The sequence below is a fragment of the Galeopterus variegatus genome, unplaced genomic scaffold (assembly GCF_000696425.1).
Source record: "Galeopterus variegatus unplaced genomic scaffold, G_variegatus-3.0.2 Scaffold2579, whole genome shotgun sequence".
Classification (NCBI taxonomy): Eukaryota; Metazoa; Chordata; class Mammalia; order Dermoptera; family Cynocephalidae; genus Galeopterus; species Galeopterus variegatus.
This window is the reverse complement of record NW_007728690.1, coordinates 84,950-90,254: the sequence shown is the minus strand read 5'-3', so window position 1 is coordinate 90,254 and position 5,305 is coordinate 84,950.

Sequence of the window (5,305 nt, the reverse complement as noted above, 5' to 3'; positions counted from 1 at the left end):
GTGAGCCGCATGCCTTCTCTGGCCCTCAGCTTCCTCCTGTGCCAGGGCTGGAGTTGTGACTTGCCAGGCTGATACTTTGACATGACCATTTTGACGATCACTTTTTAAAAAAACATTATAAGGTATGACTTCGTATAAACTGTCTTTGAGTTTTGGACCATGTGGGAATAGTAGTGAAAGACCATTCATGTTTTCAGGGGACAGAAAGTGAGCCTCCTTCCAACTTTGGCAGGCAGCACAGTGCGGTGGTTAGGTGCACGAATACTGGGCCAGGCTGTCTGTGTGGGAACTCCAGCTTGGCCACTTTCTAGCTATGTGACTTTGGCAAGACATTTAACATCTTTGCTCCTTGTTTTCCTTACCTGCAAAATGCAAGACAATAGTGCCTGGCTCATGGGTTTGTTAAGAGGATTGAGTGTGTCATTGTTTCTAGAGTGCTAAGATAATGCCTGGTAAATAGGATGTATAGATGGATGTTGGGAAAATAGAATAGTTTGGTCAGGGCCCTTGCCTCAGGTCCAGTTGGGTGTGATTTTAGCACATCCTTTGTAAGCAAATTGTGTGTGTGTGTGTGTGTGTGTGTGTGTTTGGAGTTAGTGTGCATGCGCATCAATATATCTTTTTAGTTTTGTTGCTATTCTTGTGTTCTTCAGAGAGAGAGAGAGAGAGAGATGAGTTTTATTGAAGCAGGCAGGCAGGTGTCTGCGTCAGGCATCCGCCTGGTGTAGCCATGCTTTCCAACCTACAGCTTCCAAGGACTGTTTGGTCAGTTACCTAGCTCATAGACCTGTGTGTGAGGGGTCTGGGGATGCAGCCTGGCATGTGAAGGGTTTGTGACCCAGTCTGTGAACGGGCTTGAGGGGTCTGTGAGCTCCAGACCCAGCCCTAGCTTGGCAATTGACCCAGTAGGTACAGGATTACCGGCAGGTAAAAGAGCCCGACAATTGGTGTGGTCGGGTGGCTTTACAATTGGCATCACGAACAGGCTAAGTAGCTCTGCAATTGGCTATGGTGACAGGATTCCAGACATTAGCAGGACTGCCGCATTGGCATAGTCTGCAACAGGATTCTGAGCAGGTACAAGAACCGAAAGTCCTTGGAAGGAGGAAATATGGCTACTTGTGAATATGCTGTGCCCTATGACCACCTTCCTGTTGACTGGGATCTGGTTGCTGCACAGTGTACTGCAAGGCAGCATAGACCAGGTACTACAACCCAAAACCCCTTAGGAGGGGAAGGAAATGTGGCTGTCCTTGAGCATGTGGTACCTAGGGGCCACTTTTCTGATGACTGGAGCCTGGCTGCTGGTCACTAGGCTGCAAACTGATTGAGATTTGCAGCAGGAAGCAGAGTTGTTGGAAGCATGGATAATTGTCCTGTAGGACGACGTGTAGCAACTGGCCACTCCTGCCTCTCACACCAGGGAAGACAACCAACCCAGTGGTGAGTTGGGGAAAACCATGCATCTCCAGGCACAACCCGTTGTGCGTGAGAAATCGAGACAGTAAAGCAGCAGAAACAGGGAGAGCCCCTGGTGGCTCCAGCCATGAGACCTAGGGGTGGATGGTGTAACATGCTCTAGAGACTATGTAGTAAATGCATGTCACGTTTGTCTGAAGGCAAAAGGCTTGGAGGGTGCCACTTAAACCTGATGGCTGGCTGGGTGCCATAAAACCCAAGAGAAGGGTGCCACATACAGATGGGCAGATGACCGAGGATGGGTGCCCCTGCAGAATTTCAAGTATATTTTCACCTGGTGAAAAGGTGGAAAAGTTAGTCTCCATTACTATGTGCCTGTCTCTGTGGCAGCGGTTACAGGATAGCCACAGATATGCACAGGGGCAGGGCAGGCACTCCTTGATGGACCAGGCAAATGCAGCTGTTTGAACTGTGTGGGCAAACACTGCAAAAACGGCCTGAGACTGAGTGAGTAGCCACTGTAAGCCAAGCTGATTGAAGGAATTCAAAAGCCAGAATGTAAAGGGAAGCAGAGCATAAAGATTTGGAAAATTTGCAGCTTGGCCATGTGGTAGAGAAGTGGAGAGCAGGAGAAGAACGCAAGGGTGAAGCAGATAAACTGTTTGCTAAAGACATTGTCTTGGAGGTGAGGCAGCCAGATGCTAAGAGCCAAGACAATGGGGAAAAAAGCCCTATATGCACTTGAGAAGTCTGGATGAGTGCCCCACCCATCACAGGCCCTGAAGGCATTTGAGAAGTTTGGGAGAGCACCCCTCCCATCCTAGGAGAACTGAGTTTGTCTGGGAGGGCAGACCTGAGGTGTTATTGTCCTTGGCAAACTGCTCCCTGCATCCCAGCTGCTCTGGCTGGAGCAATCCTGCCTCAGCACCTCCGAAGAAAAAAAGACGAAAACCTTGGTGGCATTTACATTGTGTTAAGTTTGCAAGCCAGCAGTATGTGAGAGCAGTGGAGGCGTGGCAGCCTCCACCTAGATTTCAGAAGATGTATGAATAAGCTGGGGGACTCAGGCGGAGACCTGCTGCAGGGGTGGAGCTGCTGCAGAGGTCGTCTATGGAGCAATGTGGAGCAGAAAAGTGGGGTCAGAGGCCCCACAGAGAACCCCCACTGAGGAAATGTCTAGTGGAGCCAAGATGGCAGGACTGCCGCAGAACCCAGAACCATGGTGCTACTAGCAATGTGCAGCGCCAGCCTGGAAAAGCTGCAGGCACCAGAGCAGCTCAATGGGCTGCACTTGGCAGAGCTGTAGGAGTGAGGTGGCCCAATGTTTTAGGGGTCCAGGTGCCCCAGTGTTCTTAACGTTTGCCCTGTTTCAGTTTTGGATTTCTTTGGGGACTATTTTTCCTTTCTATTCCTCCCTTCTGGAATGGGATTGTGTACCCAATGTCTGTCCCACTGTATCTTGGAAGTAGATAAACTTGTTTTTGACTCTTTACAGGTTCACGGCTGGAAGGACTTTTGCCTTTGGTCTCAGAGGAGACTTTGGACTTTGGACTTTTGAGTTGGTGCTGCAACAAGCTAAAGAATTTTGGGACTGTGATGGAATGTGTAGTATGTAAATGTAAGGGTCATTTATCTTCACTAAGGGAACATCGCGTAAGATTCTGAACGTATAGATTGTATGGCGAGGACCCCGAAGGGGTGGATTGTTGGGAAAATAGCTTAGTCAGGGCCCTCACCTCGGGTCCAGTTGGGTGTATTTTTAGCACATCCTTTGTAAGCAAACTGTGTGTGTGTGTGTGTGTGTGTGTGTGTGTGTGTGTGTAGTTAGTGCACATGCACGCCAATATCTCTTTTTAGTTTTGTTGCTATTCTTGTGTTCTTCAGAGAGAGAGAGAGGAGTTTTAGTGAAGCAGGCTTTCTAACCTACGGCTTCCAAGGACCTTTTGGCCAGTTACCTACCTCATAGACCTGCATGTGAGGGGTCTGGGGACCCAGCCTGACATGTGAAGGGTTTGTGACTCAGTCTGTGAACGGGCTTGAGGGGTCTGTGAGCTCCAGACCCAGCCCTAGCTTGGCAATTGGCCCAGTCGGTACAGGATTACCGGCAGGTTAAAAAAGCCCGACAATTAGCGTGGTTGCGTGTCTTTACAATTGGCATCATGAACAGGATAAGTAGCTCTGCAATTGGCTATGGCGACAGGATTCTGACATTAGCAGAGCACCACAATAGATCATAGGCAGATACATATATACATACATACATATGTAGGTAGATACCTAAGTGGATGGATGGGGGAATGGATAGATGGTATATTAGTCCGATTTTGTTACTTATAACAAAATACATGGAACTGGGTAATTTGTAAGAAAACAAAATTTATTGCTTACAGTTTCAGAGGCTGGGAATTCCAAGTCCAGGGAACACATCTGGTGAGGCTCTTCTTTGGTGGTGGCTTTACAGTAATGCAGGGGTCTCACATGGCAGAAAATGGTGGAGCAGAGAGAGAGACTCTCACATACTTTCCTTTTAAAGCCTTCAGAACCACCCTCCTGACCACCATTGTTAATCCATTCACTATGGCATGGTCCTACAATCTAATCGCCTCTTCAAGGTCCCACCTTTCAAATACCATAATAGGATTTCCCACCCTCGACAGTTACTGTGGGAATTAAGCTTCTAATATATGGACTTTGAGACACAATTCAATCAATCCACAGCATTCTGCCCTTGGCCTCCAAAGTTCGTGTCCTTCTCACAAGTAAATACATTCAGAATATCCCCAAAGTCTTAACTTGCTTCAACTCAAAAGTCCAAAGTTCAGAGTCCCATCTGTGAAATCAAAACAAGTTATCTACTTCCAGGATACAATAGTGGAACAAACATAGGGTACATATTCCCATTCCAAAAGGGAAGAAATAGGCTAAAAGAATGGGGTAATAGGTCCTAAGCAAGTCTGAAACCCAGCAGGGCAGGCATCAGATCTTAAAGCCAGTGAATCATGTACCTTGACTCCATGTTTGACACCTTCTGCATGCTGGTGTGGTGGTTGAGTCCCCAAGTCCTTGGCAGCTCTGCACCTGCGACTTTCCTGGTGTCAGGTGATACTTCAGCTCTTACAGGCTGGTGTTACACACTGGTAGCTCCACAATTATGGGGTGTCCATGGGGGTCCTCCTCCCATGGCTCCACTAGGTGTGGCCTTGGTGGGGTTTTTCTGCTGCAACTCTGACCCCACATTTCTCCTTGGTGTCACTCTAGTGGAGACTCTATGTGGTGAATCTGCCCCTGTGACAGATGTCTTCCTGGGTTCCCAGTCTTTTCCATACATCCTTTGAAATCAGGGTGGAGGCTCTCAAGCCTTCCCAGCTCTAGCATTCTGTGAGCCTGAGGATCTAAAACCACGTAGACACCCCAAGGCTTCCAGGTTGTATTTTGCAAAGCTGCAAGTCCAGCCATATCTGGGGACAATTTATCTATGGCTGGAGCAGCCGAAGTAGCTGGGGTGCTGCTGTGGGGAGCAGCATCCCAAGGTGGCTCTGGGCAGTGAGCCCATGGAGGGCACCTCGGGCCTGTTTCCCAATTCAGCATTCTGCTCACCACCATTTAACCAGTCTTTAAGAAGTTCCAAACTTTCCCTGATTTTCTTGTCTTCTAAACTCCCACCAGCAGCTAGGCTTTTTCTAGTCTGCTCCTCCAAATTCCTCTAGCCTCTCCTCAATATCCAGTTCGAAAGCCACTTCCATATTTTCAAGTATTTGTTTTAATCAGTACCCCACTTCTTTGATACCAATTTTCTGTCTTAGTCCGTTTCTGTTGCTTATAACAAAATATGCAGAACTGGGTAATTTCTAAGAAACCAAAATTTATTTCTTACATTGTCTGAGGC